The sequence below is a fragment of the Lagopus muta genome, chromosome 7 (genome assembly GCF_023343835.1).
Source record: "Lagopus muta isolate bLagMut1 chromosome 7, bLagMut1 primary, whole genome shotgun sequence".
Lineage (NCBI taxonomy): Eukaryota > Metazoa > Chordata > Aves > Galliformes > Phasianidae > Lagopus > Lagopus muta.
In genome coordinates, this window is record NC_064439.1 from 51,404,579 (window position 1) to 51,424,735 (window position 20,157).

Below are 20,157 nucleotides of genomic sequence, written 5' to 3' on the forward strand. Positions count from 1 at the left end.
ATTTATAGGAGGGAGAGGAGGTTCTTTTATTATCTATATACCCGGCGTGAGATTAAGAAGCAACGGTTCAAATGTTGGTCCAACCAGTTTATTACAAATCTTAATCAGGGGGAATGGGGAAGGGGAGAACGGACACTATTATGATTAGGGTAATGGGGGAAGGGAAGGAGGGCGATAGAAAAGATAGAAAAGAAGAAGCAAGGAGTCTCTATAGGCAGCAAGAGGGAGATAGTCACCAGCATGGATCCAGCGAGGTTCGTAGTTCAGTCTTTTGATCCTCAGTAGCGGTGGGTCATCAGGCAGAGTTGTCCTGTTGCCAATGACGACGACGACCATGGTGATGATGGCCCTTTTTCAATGCTTCAAAGTGGTTGAGTCAGCTCTTTTTGGAGTGACAGCTCAAATCCAAAGTGGTCAAATCAGCTCTCCTTTGAGTGACAGCTCAAACCCAAGGTGGTTGAGTCAGTTCTCCTTGCGGTGGCAGCTTCTGGCTCTGGGATCTCAGCTAAAAACTAAGAAGGATTCTCACATAGGCATCTTCATTTTTTATGTGAAGCTATATTCATTCAACCTGGAGTTTACTTTTAAGTAGTTTAGACCCCACTTCAGAACTTAATCACATGAGTGGCTCCACCCTCACCTAAAGGTGAGGCTGCTTTTCCTGAATACCTTTAGCCACTCATGTGATTAAGTTCTGAAGTGGGGTCTAAACTACTTAAAAGTAAACTCCAGGTTGAATGAATATAGCTTCACATAAAAAATGAAGATGCCTAATTGCTTACAACACAACAGTCTTGAAAAATACAGCTCTCTAGGTGTTAGATTCTTATGTCCTACTGGGGAAAGAAATGGTGTGATTCCTAGTGATTTGATCTGGGAGCATCCAAAGGTACAAAAGGAGTAATTTCAGAGAATTTCAGTTGGAATCACAGAATCACTGATTCTGTGAATACTTCACTGTTCCATTTCCATTTTCTGTTTAGAAGGAAAGAGAAAACTGGGAGTCATGAGACTTCTATTTCTGCTTGGCTCTGCAGTGTATGCTCCCAGGCTGTCCCACCTTCAACATTAGAGTAAGGCCTTCAGTTTTGGACAATCTCTCTCCTGTTTATTTGATTTATTAGCTACAATTCCAATTGTGTTGTGCTATATTGCATTCTCTCACACTGTGCTATAATATCTAGTAAATTAATTTTCTCCCTTAGCTCGTTGCCGCTGTTTTGTGTTTAGACCCATCACAGGGGGTGGGTCCATGGGTCCCCCTGTGCCATTTAGTCAAGGATCCAGGTCGAACCGGGCCAGAGCTGTGACCATGCTGTATCTGAATGACCGTGTAAAAGGCACTAAGTGCACTGAGCAGGACTTCTGCTCCTCCGTACGTTTTTGTTGAGTTTGTAATATAGAGTTGGTTGTATTGAAACGGAGCTTAATTGTAACTTTCCTAAAATCAGAATGCTGTAATGTCATAATTCCAAAGATGCTCGCTGTATGTTTCCCATTTGCAAGTATTTATAGCTGACCTACTGTTACTGAATCCTCGCTAATTTTATATTTACTTTTATTCTTTAAAAGATACAGCTGTTAAGTGAGAAGATGAAAAGTTCATTGTACTCTGCAGAGCAGAAAGACAATTTTCTTTGTACGACTGGCAGAACAGCCCCATGGCAGGATTCGTAGGGTGAGTTAAAACCTTGTTCTGGACTAACTTCTCACATAGAGAAGACACGAAAGCTGCTTGCAGTTCCAAAATGGGGGACGTATGGCAGAATAATTAATATTGACCTTCAAAGGTAAATACAGGACAAAGGATGTTGTACCAAAGGCCAGGACATGCCCTACCACTGAAGGCAGACCCACCACTCCTCATACCTTTTAAACATCTGTACTACTCCCCTTGAGGCTGTGAAGTCCACAGGATCACTGGTAGGAGCATCAACACTTCAGCGTGCTTCAGTGTCTACGAGGGTATGTCATGACACCAGGTGGTGGAGTGCTGAAATTCTGGGAACCAGGGAACCCAAACCCAAACTGAAGAAGAGAAGCCTCCAGAAGGAACATCAAGTACTGTTCCAACAGAACCATAAGAAGACTTTCAACAATCACCTTGCAACAATCACCTGTCAATCACATCATTGATAGGTACTGTACCTGCATCACGATGCACGTTGTACTTCATGTTTCCAAAACAGCAGGAGTTGAGCCCTGACCTACTCACTCTTTGGTTCAGGCGGTGACCTGGCAACTCTGCTGCACTCCATCCCTTCACAGCCTGAACCAATGATTGAACATTAGTGGAGAGGTCAAGGCTCTCCCAGGGAGCTCAGGTGCAAGCAATGATTGGAAAAGGTGCTTTTATTTAAGTGTTAGCAGCAGAGGGAGCAGTATCTCTCTGAGTTTGCTCTTCTTTTGAGTTGTTACTAGTTTCTGGAAGGGGTGAGCTAATTTTTCTTTGTTACCTGCTGCTATGGTTCTTGTAGGTTATGTATGGTTACCTGTTAGGTATGGTCATATGGCCTTGTATGGTTACCTGCTATGGCGCTTATCTCCCGTTAGAAAGCACTGTCATTACCTTCTTTTGCCATGTGACTTTGTTGAAAATATTTTCTTCCGGTGACAGGCTTTTCTCAGTTCTGTTGCTTTATTTTTCAGTGCTGCTCTGCAAACCTTGCTGTGACTCTGGGCTAGGCCTGGCCACTCATCAAGGTAGAGCTGCTGCCATGATAGATACAGCTGTAGGGGGTGCAAGTTGAGTTGGGATACACGTAGCACGTGGGTTACAGGTTGTGTATGCCTGAGTATCTAATTCACACTAAAATGTCTTGGCTGTATGCATGTGGTGGCTGGAATCCCTTTGCATTGTAGAAGCAAGGTTCAGAGCCCGAAAGTAAGGGAACGCAAAATGATGAAAAAAAGAAGAAATGATCTATGGAAAATTAATTGTGATAGATGTTCTTTGATCCTGGAAAATCATAACAATAGTTTTGGGGGGGGGGAAGGAAAAAAAAGCAGGTAACTGTCAAAATGTTAGCTAAGTACACTAAACACTAACACACCTGTATATACGTATGTATATATACAGGTATGTAATATACCTGTAGTGGAACACTGTTGAGAAGGTACATCCTCTATTGTCACACCACCAGCATCGGCCTCTGATATTGTGGACAAATATAATCAAATAGGAGACGTTACTGTTGAAGCACACCTCATACATACACATTGAATCAGCTGTACAACTTTCTCTTCAAAGGCTTAATTAGCTTAGGCGATCGACACCATCAGTAAGAACATCTATTGTATAATGCACCAAGATCTACCTGACTTCCTAGTAATCGAGGTGCTGAGACTGTACCTTGTCAACTTAATCAGTGTATATTGATTTTATATTGCTTTTGCCACAGTGCATTTGGTGTGTTGATTTTATGGCCACCAGACACTCACTCAGCCTCTCTCTCACTCCCCCTCCACAGAAAGCCAGAGAGAGAGGGGAAAGCCCATGGGAATATTACCTCAGAAGTAAAACATATTTCACTTAGGGAAGATAAATTTCATTTATTCTTCCCATTCCCTGCTCAGCAGGTCTTCCTCACCCCTCCGTTTCTGACTCCTTCATCTGTTGCAGAGTAGCTCCTCTGCGCTTTCCCTTCCTCCTCACACCTCTCCCCGATCCAGCATACGCTCTTCAGGAGCTGCAGGGTGAGCGTTGCTGGGGGCACGTAGCACCTTCTCCATGACCTTCTTACAAGGTGTTCCCACTCTTTTGTCGGATCTTTCTTCTGAGCTCCACTCCCTCTGAGCTGCCTGCTCATTGGCTAATGGGTCCTGTGGGGCAGTAGGAGTGAGTAGCAGTGGACTGGAACTAGTTGTGTCTAGCACCCCAGTTTCATACCACACATCAGCATTATGGCAGGCCTTTCCACAACTGGACACCTGCACTCAGGGCAATACTCTTGTGATCTGAAAGGTCAAAAGAAGGTTTCAGAAAGCTGAGTTGGGATTGTGTAAACGTACAACACGTGTATTGATTCAAATTACATTGATGTTTATTAGGAGTACAATGTTAGTTCGATTGTTCAGGAGGTGTGGACTCTATAATAATTGATTCTTACAAAATCAGAATCATTTTAAACAGCCTAAATTTTCAAAGCACTCATTGAACTGTACATAAGCTTTATTTGAGAAGCCCCTTATGCAAAAAGCCACTTTTTCTAGTGGATGAGCACACACACTTTCTCTCAAAACAGTTTAATAAAAGGTTTATCTTAGTGAAAGTTAAAAGATTTTCAATGAAGTTGTTTTAGAGGATATTCTTCTTACCAGACAGTGGCATGAAGATGTTGATTGGCTTTTTACTGTGTAGCTTACTGTGCAGATGCTAGGTGGGAGCCTGCTCAGTATCTTTCTTGGTAATTTATGTAATGTAATTTATATTTGCATCAAAAGACAATTTTTCATTTTTTGTATCATCAGTAGCACTGGAACTTAGCTTTACCTTTTGGGCTTTTGATGACCTAGAGTATCAAGATATCTTTCCTTCAAGTATTTCTGATGTACAGTAAAATCAAATATTTTCCTTTTAGCTGTTTTAAAAGAGTTTGGCAGCATTGAATGTTTTTTGGTACTCAATCCAGTTCTTTGATCTTCCTCCAACATGACCTAATTCTGTTTAGAAGTTGTTGTGTTTAAGTGGAAAGAACGGACTTGTGGATAAGACAAAGCAGTACTCCCCTAGCATCTGATTCACCAACTGCTCTTGCATGCATGCAGTTTCTCCAAAGGCGATAAAGGATTACATATTTTCTATGGATATTTTCTATGAGAATTCTTTTTTTGCCTGTGAATATACAAAATCTGAACATCCATGCTGCTTGTGATTTCATGCTCCTTCTGAAAATTCTTGCTTTTTTCCAGACAAGAAAACGTATATTTGTGTGATCCATGTTTTACTATTTTTAGATAAAGTGATGACCGTTAGTCTTCTCAGTAAGACTGACATTCACTACCTAATTTTTCCATAAGAGCGCAATCCTTATTCTTGAGATGTAGTTAATATAGCGAGGCTAGAAATGATGGAAGCCACACCGAGCTTGGTCACTACTTTAAAGGTATCATTTTAAATCGTGTCTATTGAAAGTGAAAATGCCTAGTCATTTTTGTAAGCTGGTTGAGCTTATTTTGATAGCATACGTTTAAAGCGTTGATCTGAATGATCTTTTGTAAAATCTGGTGATATTCAGAAGGCAGACACCTTTGAAGTCTATAGAATAATATCACTTAGTTATACCAGTTATTAATCCACGTTTGCTCATGTTACTCATCCTTTTATCTGAAGATTGGGTTTCATTATATTATTGAAGTTAAGGGAAATAAAGCAAAATTGATTTTCAAATGGATTCTAAGATTTCATTTCTGTTTTTAATCCCTCTGTAGAGGAAGACAGCATGTCAAGTGATGCAATTTTACACAGTAGATTGAGGCCATGATCTTGGCTTTATAAACAAATACAGCAACAGTGGTAGTGAGAATCCTTGATTTTATTTTCATGCAGCTTGAATGGTCTTCTCTTACTTTTCTTTACTTATTATTACTATTTATTTGTATCATTTTTATTTATTTATTTGTTTATTTATGCAAGTTCTGAAAATAATCAACTGGTTTTCCTTGGCCAAAACAAAACACCATGAGGTTTCCATCAGGTGGCCATGGCCTCTTAATTGTTTGTTACTACTAGTGGCTTCTGCTCTACTAATCAGTTTGTAGATGAACTGTTGAAGAATAATGAGGTTTCCTTAGTTGAGTGAAGTATCAGAATATCAGTGAAAAGGTGTCTGTAGTAAATATTTTTCATATTTGCATTAAAGATCATAATACAAACAGATTTCTGAGATGGACATATACTGAAGTCACTTGGAAGCAGACACACAAACAGAACAACCAAGCTAAAACAACCAACTCAGCCCTCCCAAGCCCCCCTGTCCTCCCTACCCCCAACAACAAACAAACAAACAAACAAACAAACAAACAAAAACTTAAGCAACAGCAATACAGATAGACAAACAAAAATTAAAAAAAAAAAAAAAGAAAGAAAGAAAGAAAAAAGAAACGAAGAACAAGAAAAGGGAAACACACAATGGAAACTATGAAAAAGACAATGAGAGATACAGAGTGATGGGGAAGAAAATTGTCAGCAATACCTGTAGACAGTATCTTCTAGAACTAACAATGCAAAGGCAGGTATACATATGCAATAATAACACCAAGAACAAGATCACTACTGCATTCTAATTCATAAGTTATTCTCTTCTATGAGGCAGTTCTTTTGTTTAGTACACAATCCTGGAATGCAATGAAATAGCAAGTATCAACTAGTAACAGTGTTACACTATCTCCAGCTCTAAAATTAGACTCCTTATCTGGTTTGGACTAACGGGCTTACAGCAGGTCAGAAAAAGACTTGTGTGAATACTAAGCACAGAGAACTTTCTAAAAAGTAAGCAGCTAATCAGCAGTATTTAACCTGTAGGAAAAAATGTATATGCTTTACTGGGCTTTGACTAATTATAGAAATATTTATAAGGCCCCATCCATACAGAATTCAGAGATTTACAGTAGTAAATTTAGTAAGAATCCCAGATGAATTTTTGTCCTTTTCTCAGAGCTGAAGTGAGAGAAGCACTGGACTGGGCTCCCCAGGGAGGTGGTTGAGTCACCATCCCTGGATGTTTTAAAATCCGTTTGGATGCGGTGCTCAGGAACATGATTTAGCAGAGGGTTGTTAGAGCAAAAGTAGTATGGTTAGGTCATGGTTGGATTCGATGATTTTTCAGGTCTTTTCCAACCTGAGTGATTCTATGAGTGTAAGTGAGAAAACGACCTGCCAGAAATCACCAAACATACATAGAAATTGTCTGTAACTCTGTCAAGGGTTGAAGCCTAGCAAGAAACCTTTTTTAATGTCTTTGAACTATTTCTGAAAACTTTCTGAATTCTGCCTCTCCTCCATTCTTTACCTCGCTACAATGTATTAGCCAGCTATAATTATCTCAAATTTCTTTTTTGTACTGTTTTTAATTGCTACAGTTTTCCAGAGCACTTTGTGTACAAAACCTAACTGGATAATCCTCACTGTAAGGGGCTATGAGTCCTTTCCATTTTGATTGGAGAAGGTAAAGCCATGGAGATATTTTATTTGATTTATGATTATCAATTTATGATCAGATATGATACAAACTGTGGAACACTTACAAAGCTTTGCTTTCTGTGCTTTGATTGCTTCTGCATTTGGCAAAACTCTCTCTCCTTATTTCTCTAGTTGTTCAACTGTAAAATATCAAAAGGATATGATACTCTAGGAGTGGGAATTATCACACAAACAAAAACAAGTGCACAAGCTTGAAGTGCAATTTCTTGCTCAAACCAGAAAGGCCAATAGATTGGTAAAGAGCTTGACACTGTCACCATGTCAACACTTACAGACAATGCAAGTAACAAAAGTTTGGGCCCAAAATAGAACAGAACAGAACCTTGCGCTCTATATAATGCATGCCTCTGGGGCCAGGACCACATCCATCAGCCCAGGAAACAGAGCTGCTCTCCTCACCAGTAATAGCAGCCGGAGGAATCACAGAATCACAGAATGGCCAGGGTTGGAAGGGACCTCAAGCTTCATGAATCTCCAAACCCCCTGCCACATGCAAATCTAACCACATTTAATACCAGAGCACCACTAACCACCACATTTAATCCCAGAGCAGGCTGCGCAGGGCCCCATCCAACCTGGCCTTGAACACCTCCAGGGACGGGGCATGCACAGCCTCTCTGGAAGAAAGTGGCTTCTTATTCCACATTTATGCACACTTAGTAGATAAGATGAAATCCTTAAGAAGTACCAAAATGGTAACTTTTGTATTATAGACTATTTTGTTTTGCCAAGAGGCCCTCAGCAAAAGAACAACTTAAGGGGCCTCTGACAGGAGGTCAAACTGTCCCTCTTTTGGATTAGGAGGAATGCAAGTGATGCTCCCCTACATTTTTTCGTCCAACTTACCTCTATCCCAGGACAGCAGGGGTCCAGGAATAATGGCCTAGTGCAGAATGAGCAAATGTGAGAATTAGCAATATGCGCTTAGCTAGCAACAGTTCATCTTTAGCCAGTATCTGATTGTTCTGATGGCTGTAACACCTTTCCCACTATGTAATCTGCCAGTTAGTGGTGGTTTTTAGAGGTAGTAGCTCAGATACGATCAGTAAGGAGCTTCATTTTTGGATTGGCAGACTTTTTAGGAGCTCCTATCTCCTTAGTTCACTTGACAACTGGTGTCTTTAAAGACCTGGAAACGGCACTTATGTACTATCCTGTTGCAGGGACTTCAGAAGCTTGCTTCCTGTGACAAACCTAACTGCAGCTTTTCCATATTTGATTATGCATTGGGCATCTTTGCCAAGCCTTGTAGGGGTATGAAAGAACAACAAAGGAATTCCATGAATTGTTATGGGCTGTGGATATATCCAGTTCTGCTTACTAATTTAAAAAAAAAAAAAAAAATAAATAAATAAAATTCTCTGCTTTGTGGAAAGCAGCCTCTTCTCTTGAAATCTTATCTGTCTTAGGAAAAAACACCCTTGTTTCTCAGCTGTGGTGCTGTCTTGTTCTTGATATGCTTTGTGAATTAACATGACAGTTTTCTAAAGACAGCTCTCTCCCACGATCGCTGCAGTGAATATCTCCTGCATGCAACACAGGAATCTTCCTGAATTTCATTTCTGTCTGTGCGCATTTCCAGAAGAGTGCAATGGAATGTATTTATTTTGTTGATCCATATTCCAAAAATATTATGGAGTAAATAAATATGAAGCTTGAATTTTGCCGAGTTTTGAACTTTGAATGGACTTTGTCCTGTTTAAAGAAAGAATGTTCCTGAGCCTTCTCAGCATCACCAATCATCCGGCTTGCCTGGGTGGCATGAGCTGAAGAGTCATTGTCTTGGGCTGAAGATAATATGTCCTCAGTCAGTATATATGAGTAACAAAGCTTCTTTGTAATGTATGACTAAAACATAAAATGAGAAAGCAGAACACTAGTGGGAATGTGGACCTTGCTTTTGTGAAACGAATGCATCAGTGTCTGATTCAAGAGAAGCACTTGCAATTGTGAAGGAGTTCTCCAGGTGTCTGTGATGCATCTTTGAAAACAGGTTGCTCACATATGTACCTACTGCCAAAAAGGTAATGAGGCTAACTAGGTAAGCCCTGTCTCATCGTCACCTTGAGCAACTATATTTCTTTTTTGACTCCATAAATGATTTGATTTCATTTGGCAAATCATAACATCTTCTTCGCATTTTATCCCAACTTAGCAACTCCTCTGCCTGCTGGAGGCCCACTATTGCAATTGCAAATAAAATCTGCTTGATCAGAGCTACCGTCCCAGAAAATTATTTGGATATTTCCAACGCTTACCAAGATACCATTACAATTACCTGAGTATTTGAAGTTACAATGCAAGGAAATTTTGACAACGCATTTCAATATCTAGTGCTGCTGATCCCAGTTGAAGCCCTAGTTCACTAGAGCGTATATACACAAACAGTGATTCTTGGAGAAAATTAAAAAGACCACAAGAGAAGGGCTCTGGAGATACCAGTGTAAGAGAGTGGAAATCACAAATTCAGTGCAGCGTGTAGTCCTAATGAAACCGGCCAAAGCAATATTCCATAACATATATGTTATAACATATGTTCTATGTTATGACAATATGTTCATGCCGAAGGAGTTTTGAAGGGGACAGAAACTCGTCTAGCTCTCTTCTGGTGCTTGGTAGGTTACATTTGCCTAGTGTTTTGCAACATACGTCACTCAATGAAGATTACAATTAGCTCAGCAGTGCAGGAGTGAAGAGAAGGTGAGTTCTGGCTCATCATAAATATGCATGAAGAGTGCCCATATCTATGGGAGTGCAGACAGGGCCAGGCTCGGGGAGTTATATTCTCATATTCTGAATCCAACAGGCCGACCGTCTCTTTAAGTAGTTCTCTCAAAGTATCGGACTTACCGTGCGAATGAAATGCCGTTTCTGCAGTGAGAAGCAGCAAGATGAGTATTTCATGGTCTCTGGTGCCATCTATTGTCATTTATTGGTACTAACAACTCTTGTTGGGATTCCCTTCATTACTGGAAACGGCACTTATGTACTATCCTGTTGCAGGGACTTCAGAAGCTTGCTTCCTGTGACAAACCTAACTGCAGCTTTTCCATATTTGATTATGCATTGGGCATCTTTGCCAAGCCTTGTAGGGGTATGAAAGAACAACAAAGGAATTCCATGAATTGTTATGGGCTGTGGATATATCCAGTTCCATTTACTAGTTAAAAAAAAATAAATAAATAAATAAATAAATAAATAAATAAATAAATAAATAAATAAAATTCTCTGCTTTGTGGAAAGCAGCCTCTTCTCTTGAAATCTTATCTGTCTTAGGAAAAAACACCCTTGTTTCTCAGCTGTGGTGCTGTCTTGTTCTTGATATGCTTTGTGAATTAACATGACAGTTTTCTAAAGACAGCTCTCTCCCACGATCACTGCAGTGAACATCTCCTGCATGCAACACAGGAATCTTCCTGAATTTCATTTCTGTCTGTGCGCATTTCCAGAAGAGTGCAATGGAACCAGCAACAGGTTTTGCAAGAATGGGACTTATTTATTTCGTTGATCCATATTCCAAAAATATCACTGTGTAAATAAATACAAAGCTTGAATTTTGCCAAAGTTTGAATGGACTTTGTCCTGTTTAAAGAAAGAATGTTCCTGAGCCTTCTCAGCATCACCAATCATCTGGCTTGCCTGGGTGGCATGAGCTGAAGAGTCATTGTCTTGGGCTGAAGATAATATGTCCTCAGTCAGTATATATGAGTAACAAAGCTTCTTTGTAATGTATGACTAAAACATAAAATGAGAAAGCAGAACACTAGTGGGAATGTGGACCTTGCTTTTGTGAAACAATGCATCAGTGTCTGATTCAAGAGAAGCACTTGCAATTGTGGAGGTGTTCTCCAGGTGTTTGCCAGAGGTTTTTGATGAAATATTGCTCTTTCTGTCTCTGGGGGTTATAAACTTGGTTTTCCCTGTTTGTGTTAAAGGCAGATTTACAATTCTCCTTCAGTTAATATTGTTTGATCCTTAATTTCAGTTCTATTTAATTTCTTGCCAGAGTCACCTGGTAAGTGCAAGCATGTATTTATTCCTTCTTGTTTTCTCAGGCCATATTCAATTAATCCCAAAAAGTAAGCCATTCATTTATTTGTTTGTTTGTGTATTTGTTAGTTAGTTTGTTTTTTTATTGGGATTAGCTGCTTCTGTTGTTACAAAATCATCTACGGGCAGGAAGAGGCACCCGTACCCAGGAAAGGTAGACTTCTTTATCCTGCTCCCCTAGCTGTAATTTAACCAAAAGAACTGCTAGGGTAGACTTCCCAAATTCCCATCCTTCATCTATGCAACCAGAAATTGCTCCCTCTTTCTCAGTAATTTAAGATTACTTTCTTAATTAATTTCTCAATGGGGCGGAGCCCTCTCTGGGCTCTTCCACACCTCCCCCCACCCCCTTCCTCCCCCCCCACCCCCCACTCCCCATGCCTCTCTGAGTGGATCCCTGTGTCCTACGGCCCTACTCCAGTGCCGTGACACTAACAGCCGCTGTTATTCCCAGGTTACCTCCTCTTCTCCAGAGGCTCCCAGTACCAACACTGGGATTCTCTCTGCAGAGCCTAGTCTCACTTCCAGTGCCCTGTCCTCTCACCTCCCCCTTTGCAAGTAATGTTGTTTACAGCAGAAGTCTCCGTCTGCAGCTCACTCTCTCACACCAAGTTCTGCTAGCGGGGAAATGGTGTGGAGGGTTGCTCTCACACCAGCACAGATTAACTCACTTTCTCTTTAACCCTTCTTCCTTTGTCGTACCCTCAGTTACACTTCCACATACCCTCCATTCTACTTCTGTATACCTGTAACAATTACCTTTCTTAGACCACCAAAACAGTTTCTCTCCTTCCTTTCAAAATCCACAGATCAAACCGCGCAAGTCTTCAACTTCCACAAACACCCAGCACTTGGTCTCTCCTGATTAGGGTACTCAATTAGAAAACTGGTCCCTTTATTCCATTTCTGTTCCTAGTTTCTCATTTAGTGGCCTTTTCTTATTTGATGGTTCTCCTGCAACATCCTTCCAATGTGCCAACATACACCTGAGAGGTGTTTGGTTTGGTTTTCTGTTTGTTTGGTTTGGTTTTTTTGCTGGTGTGAGAGCAACCTCTCCACACCGAATAACTATGGAATTTCGAGCCACAATTCTTTGCAGTGTGGTTCCCTTTGGTCCACTTCTGTGTTCTGTGACACAAGGGTAGAAGTGAAAAGCCTCTCTTAAAGAGGCAGCTGGAGATTCGAGGAGCGACAGATGCTGTGCTCCCAGGGAGCACATTCGAAGAAGTCGGGAGAGATCCTTTCTGCACTGCGCAGAAAATAACCCCCTCCGGAGGAACGGCAGCAGGCTGAATTCGGACGTTCTCGGCTTCAGAACGGCACGACTTCGCTCTGCCGGCTCGGAAGTGGCACTCGCGCTGAAGCGCTCCGGAGCGTTTGCCGTTGCTGCCCGAGAAGTCGCGCTTATCGGCGAATGCCGCTTTCAGCCTCCAGCCGCGGTGTCGTGTTCCTCCGTCGCCGAGAAGGGCGACTGTCGCCGGCAGCTTTTCTCCGAGTTGCCGGCTCTTCTCCGCACATCGGAAAGGAGCGCTTTGGACGTCGCCGAGTGTACATATACGCAGAATGCACTACGCCTGGCTCTGAATGTTGAGTCCGCACCTTCATTTCAAGCCACAATTCTTTGCAGTGTGGTTCTCTGTGGCTCCACTTCTGTGTTCTGTGACACAAAAAAAAAAGGCCGCACTTTATAACTAAGCAAATATTTCCGGGGGAATATATCACATCACTGGGAGAAACAGCTATATATCTGAGAGAAAACGTCAAGTCTTTGGGAGACTTTCCGATGTGCTCCTCGAATCTCCAGCTGCCTCTTTAAGAGAGGCTTTTCACTTCTACCCTTGTGTCACAGAACACAGAAGTGGAGCCACAGAGAACCACACTGCAAAGAGTTGTGGCTTGAAATGAAGGTGCGGACTCAACATTCAGAGCCAGGCGTAGTGCATTCTGCGTATATGTACACTCGGCGACGTCCAAAGCGCTCCTTTCCGATGTGCGGAGAAGAGCCGGCAACTCGGAGAAAAGCTGCCGGCGACAGTCGCCCTTCTCGGCGACGGAGGAACACGACACCGCGGCTGGAGGCTGAAAGCGGCATTCGCCGATAAGCGCGACTTCTCGGGCAGCAACGGCAAACGCTCCGGAGCGCTTCAGCGCGAGTGCCACTTCCGAGCCGGCAGAGCGAAGTCGTGCCGTTCTGAGGCCGAGAACGTCCGAATTCAGCCTGCTGCCGTTCCTCCGGAGGGGGTTATTTTCTGCGCAGTGCAGAAAGGATCTCTCCCGACTTCTTCGAATGTGCTCCCTGGGAGCACAGCATCTGTCGCTCCTCGAATCTCCAGCTGCCTCTTTAAGAGAGGCTTTTCACTTCTACCCTTGTGTCACAGAACACAGAAGTGGACCAAAGGGAACCACACTGCAAAGAATTGTGGCTCGAAATTCCATAGTTATTCGGTGTGGAGAGGTTGCTCTCACACCAGCAAAAAAACCAAACCAAACAAACAGAAAACCAAACCAAACACCTCTCAGGTGTATGTTGGCACATTGGAAGGATGTTGCAGGAGGGCCATCAAATAAGAAAAGGCCACTAAATGAGAAACTAGGAACAGAAATGGAATAAAGGGACCAGTTTTCTAATTGAGTACCCTAATCAGGAGAGACCAAGTGCTGGGTGTTTGTGGAAGTTGAAGACTTGCGCGGTTTGATCTGTGGATTTTGAAAGGAAGGAGAGAAACTGTTTTGGTGGTCTAAGAAAGGTAATTGTTACAGGTATACAGAAGTAGAATGGAGGGTATGTGGAAGTGTAACTGAGGGTACGACAAAGGAAGAAGGGTTAAAGAGAAAGTGAGTTAATCTGTGCTGGTGTGAGAGCAACCCTCCACACCATTTCCCCGCTAGCAGAACTTGGTGTGAGAGAGTGAGCTGCAGACGGAGACTTCTGCTGTAAACAACATTACTTGCAAAGGGGGAGGTGAGAGGACAGGGCACTGGAAGTGAGACTAGGCTCTGCAGAGAGAATCCCAGTGTTGGTACTGGGAGCCTCTGGAGAAGAGGAGGTAACCTGGGAATAACAGCGGCTGTTAGTGTCACGGCACTGGAGTAGGGCCGTAGGACACAGGGATCCACTCAGAGAGGCATGGGGAGTGGGGGGTGGGGGGGGAGGAAGGGGGTGGGGGGAGGTGTGGAAGAGCCCAGAGAGGGCTCCGCCCCATTGAGAAATTAATTAAGAAAGTAATCTTAAATTACTGAGAAAGAGGGAGCAATTTCTGGTTGCATAGATGAAGGATGGGAATTTGGGAAGTCTACCCTAGCAGTTCTTTTGGTTAAATTACAGCTAGGGGAGCAGGATAAAGAAGTCTACCTTTCCTGGGTACGGGTGCCTCTTCCTGCCCGTAGATGATTTTGTAACAACAGAAGCAGCTAATCCCAATAAAAAAACAAACTAACTAACAAATACACAAACAAACAAATAAATGAATGGCTTACTTTTTGGGATTAATTGAATATGGCCTGAGAAAACAAGAAGGAATAAATACATGCTTGCACTTACCAGGTGACTCTGGCAAGAAATTAAATAGAACTGAAATTAAGGATCAAACAATATTAACTGAAGGAGAATTGTAAATCTGCCTTTAACACAAACAGGGAAAACCAAGTTTATAACCCCCAGAGACAGAAAGAGCAATATTTCATCAAAAACCTCTGGCAAACACCTGGAGAACACCTCCACAATTGCAAGTGCTTCTCTTGAATCAGACACTGATGCATTGTTTCACAAAAGCAAGGTCCACATTCCCACTAGTGTTCTGCTTTCTCATTTTATGTTTTAGTCATACATTACAAAGAAGCTTTGTTACTCATATATACTGACTGAGGACATATTATCTTCAGCCCAAGACAATGACTCTTCAGCTCATGCCACCCAGGCAAGCCGGATGATTGGTGATGCTGAGAAGGCTCAGGAACATTCTTTCTTTAAACAGGACAAAGTCCATTCAAACTTTGGCAAAATTCAAGCTTCGTATTTATTTACACAATGATATTTTTGGAATATGGATCAACGAAATAAGTCCCATTCTTGCAAAACCTGTTGCTGGTTCCATTGCACTCTTCTGGAAATGCGCACAGACAGAAATGAAATTCAGGAAGATTCCTGTGTTGCATGCAGGAGATGTTCACTGCAGTGATCGTGGGAGAGAGCTGTCTTTAGAAAACTGTCATGTTAATTCACAAAGCATATCAAGAACAAGACAGCACCACAGCTGAGAAACAAGGGTGTTTTTTCCTAAGACAGATAAGATTTCAAGAGAAGAGGCTGCTTTCCACAAAGCAGAGAATTTTATTTATTTATTTATTTATTTATTTTTTAATTAGTAAGCAGAACTGGATATATCCACAGCCCATAACAATTCATGGAATTCCTTTGTTGTTCTTTCATACCCCTACAAGGCTTGGCAAAGATGCCCAATGCATAATCAAATATGGAAAAGCTGCAGTTAGGTTTGTCACAGGAAGCAAGCTTCTGAAGTCCCTGCAACAGGATAGTACATAAGTGCCGTTTCCAGTAATGAAGGGAATCCCAACAAGAGTTGTTAGTACCAATAAATGACAATAGATGGCACCAGAGACCATGAAATACTCATCTTGCTGCTTCTCACTGCAGAAACGGCATTTCATTCGCACGGTAAGTCCGATACTTTGAGAGAACTGCTTAAAGAGACGATCGGCCTGTTGGATTCAGAATATGAGAATATAACCCCCCGAGCCTGGCCCTGTCTGCACTCCCATAGATATGGGCACTCTTCATGCATATTTATGATGAGCCAGAACTCACCTTCTCTTCACTCCTGCACTGCTGGGCTTATTGTAATCTTCATTGAGTGACGTATGTTGCAAAACACTAGGCAAATGTAACCTACCAAGCACCAGAAGAGAGCTAGACGAGTTTCTGTCCCCTACAAAACTCCTTCGGCATGAACATATTGTCATAACATAGAACATATGTTATAACATATATGTTATGGAATATTGCTTTGGCCGGTTTCATTAGGACTACACGCTGCACTGAATTTGTGATTTCCACTCTCTTACACTGGTATCTCCAGAGCCCTTCTCTTGTGGTGTCTTTTTAATTTTCTCCAAGAATCACTGTTTGTGTATATACGCTCTAGTGAACTAGGGCTTCAACTGGGATCAGCAGCACTAGATATTGAAATGCGTTGTCAAAATTTCCTTGCATTGTAACTTCAAATACTCAGGTAATTGTAATGGTATCTTGGTAAGCGTTGGAAATATCCAAATAATTTTCTGGGACGGTAGCTCTGATCAAGCAGATTTTATTTGCAATTGCAATAGTGGGCCTCCAGCAGGCAGAGGAGTTGCTAAGTTGGGATAAAATGCGAAGAAGATGTTATGATTTGCCAAATGAAATCAAATCATTTATGGAGTCAAAAAAGAAATATAGTTGCTCAAGGTGAAGATGAGACAGGGCTTACCTAGTTAGCCTCATTACCTTTTTGGCAGTAGGTACATATGTGAGCAACCTGTTTTCAAAGATGCATCACAGACACCTGGAGAACTCCTTCACAATTGCAAGTGCTTCTCTTGAATCAGACACTGATGCATTCGTTTCACAAAAGCAAGGTCCACATTCCCACTAGTGTTATGCTTTCTCATTTTATGTTTTAGTCATACATTACAAAGAAGCTTTGTTACTCATATATACTGACTGAGGACATATTATCTTCAGCCCAAGACAATGACTCTTCAGCTCATGCCACCCAGGCAAGCCGGATGATTGGTGATGCTGAGAAGGCTCAGGAACATTCTTTCTTTAAACAGGACAAAGTCCATTCAAAGTTCAAAACTCGGCAAAATTCAAGCTTCATATTTATTTACTCCATAATATTTTTGGAATATGGATCAACAAAATAAATACATTCCATTGCACTCTTCTGGAAATGCGCACAGACAGAAATGAAATTCAGGAAGATTCCTGTGTTGCATGCAGGAGATGTTCACTGCAGCGATCGTGGGAGAGAGCTGTCTTTAGAAAACTGTCATGTTAATTCACAAAGCATATCAAGAACAAGACAGCACCACAGCTGAGAAACAAGGGTGTTTTTTCCTAAGACAGATAAGATTTCAAGAGAAGAGGCTGCTTTCCACAAAGCAGAGAATTTTATTTATTTATTTATTTATTTATTTTTTAATTAGTAAGCAGAACTGGATATATCCACAGCCCATAACAATTCATGGAATTCCTTTGTTGTTCTTTCATACCCCTACAAGGCTTGGCAAAGATGCCCAATGCATAATCAAATATGGAAAAGCTGCAGTTAGGTTTGTCACAGGAAGCAAGCTTCTGAAGTCCCTGCAACAGGATAGTACATAAGTGCCGTTTCCAGTAATGAAGGGAATCCCAACAAGAGTTGTTAGTACCAATAAATGACAATAGATGGCACCAGAGACCATGAAATACTCATCTTGCTGCTTCTCACTGCAGAAACGGCATTTCATTCGCACGGTAAGTCCGATACTTTGAGAGAACTGCTTAAAGAGACGATCGGCCTGTTGGATTCAGAATATGAGAATATAACCCCCCGAGCCTGGCCCTGTCTGCACTCCCATAGATATGGGCACTCTTCATGCATATTTATGATGAGCCAGAACTCACCTTCTCTTCACTCCTGCACTGCTGGGCTTATTGTAATCTTCATTGAGTGACGTATGTTGCAAAACACTAGGCAAATGTAACCTACCAAGCACCAGAAGAGAGCTAGACGAGTTTCTGTCCCCTACAAAACTCCTTCGGCATGAACATATTGTCATAACATAGAACATATGTTATAACATATATGTTATGGAATATTGCTTTGGCCGGTTTCATTAGGACTACACGCTGCACTGAATTTGTGATTTCCACTCTCTTACACTGGTATCTCCAGAGCCCTTCTCTTGTGGTGTCTTTTTAATTTTCTCCAAGAATCACTGTTTGTGTATATACGCTCTAGTGAACTAGGGCTTCAACTGGGATCAGCAGCACTAGATATTGAAATGCGTTGTCAAAATTTCCTTGCATTGTAACTTCAAATACTCAGGTAATTGTAATGGTATCTTGGTAAGCGTTGGAAATATCCAAATAATTTTCTGGGACGGTAGCTCTGATCAAGCAGATTTTATTTGCAATTGCAATAGTGGGCCTCCAGCAGGCAGAGGAGTTGCTAAGTTGGGATAAAATGCGAAGAAGATGTTATGATTTGCCAAATGAAATCAAATCATTTATGGAGTCAAAAAAGAAATATAGTTGCTCAAGGTGAAGATGAGACAGGGCTTACCTAGTTAGCCTCATTACCTTTTTGGCAGTAGGTACATATGTGAGCAACCTGTTTTCAAAGATGCATCACAGACACCTGGAGAACTCCTTCACAATTACAAGTGCTTCTCTTGAATCAGACACTGATGCATTCGTTTCACAAAAGCAAGGTCCACATTCCCACTAGTGTTCTGCTTTCTCATTTTATGTTTTAGTCATACATTACAAAGAAGCTTTGTTACTCATATATACTGACTGAGGACATATTATCTTCAGCCCAAGACAATGACTCTTCAGCTCATGCCACCCAGGCAAGCCGGATGATTGGTGATGCTGAGAAGGCTCAGGAACATTCTTTCTTTAAACAGGACAAAGTCCATTCGAAGTTCAAAACTCGGCAAAATTCAAGCTTCATATTTATTTACTCCATAATATTTTTGGAATATGGATCAACAAAATAAATACATTCCATTGCACTCTTCTGGGAATGCGCACAGACAGAAATGAAATTCAGGAAGATTCCTGTGTTGCATGCAGGAGATATTCACTGCAGCGATCGTGGGAGAGAGCTGTCTTTAGAAAACTGTCATGTTAATTCACAAAGCATATCAAGAACAAGACAGCACCACAGCTGAGAAACAAGGGTGTTTTTTCCTAAGACAGATAAGATTTCAAGAGAAGAGGCTGCTTTCCACAAAGCAGAGAATTTTATTTATTTATTTATTTATTTTTTAATTAGTAAGCAGAACTGGATATATCCACAGCCCATAACAATTCATGGAATTCCTTTGTTGTTCTTTCATACCCCTACAAGGCTTGGCAAAGATGCCCAATGCATAATCAAATATGGAAAAGCTGCAGTTAGGTTTGTCACAGGAAGCAAGCTTCTGAAGTCCCTGCAACAGGATAGTACATAAGTGCCGTTTCCAGGTCTTTAAAGACACCAGTTGTCAAGTGAACTAAGGAGATAGGAGCTCCTAAAAAGTCTGCCAATCCAAAAATGAAGATCCTTACTGATCGTATCTGAGCTACTACCTCTAAAAACCACCACTAACTGGCAGATTACATAGTGGGAAAGGTGTTACAGCCATCAGAACAATCAGATACTGGCTAAAGATGAACTGTTGCTAGCTAAGCGCATATTGCTAATTCTCACATTTGCTCATTCTGCACTAGGCCACCGTTAGTCCAAACCAGATAAGGAGTCTAATTTTAGAGCTGGAGATAGTGTAACACTGTTACTAGTTGATACTTGCTATTTCATTGCATTCCAGGATTGTGTACTAAGCAAAAGAACTGCCTCATAGAAGAGAATGACTTATGAATTAGAATGCAGTAGTGATCTTGTTCTTGGTGTTATTATTGCATATGTATACCTGCCTTTGCATTGTTAGTTCTAGAAGATACTGTCTACAGGTATTGCTGACAATTTTCTTCCCCATCACTCTGTATCTCTCATTGTCTTTTTCATAGTTTCCATTGTGTGTTTCCCTTTTCTTGTTCTTCGTTTCTTTTTTCTTTCTTTCTTTCTTTTTTTTTTTTTTAATTTTTGTTTGTCTATCTGTATTGCTGTTGCTTAAGTTTTTGTTTGTTTGTTTGT

The 20,157-nt window shown here is 41.3% G+C and overlaps 1 long non-coding RNA gene across 2 annotated transcripts in view; it reads left to right on the forward strand.

The window, feature by feature from the left end:
• The window catches only part of LOC125695903 (uncharacterized), a 40,464-nt gene that overhangs the window by 8,128 nt on the left and 12,179 nt on the right, over positions 1-20,157 (forward strand). The window contains exon 4 of one of the 2 annotated variants that reach the window (XR_007378088.1): positions 1,573-1,723. The exons of the other annotated variant lie outside the window; for it this stretch is intronic. This is a non-coding gene — a long non-coding RNA (uncharacterized LOC125695903). Of the gene's footprint in view, positions 1-1,572; positions 1,724-20,157 lie in introns of those variants that run through there. 2 annotated transcript variants of the gene reach the window in all.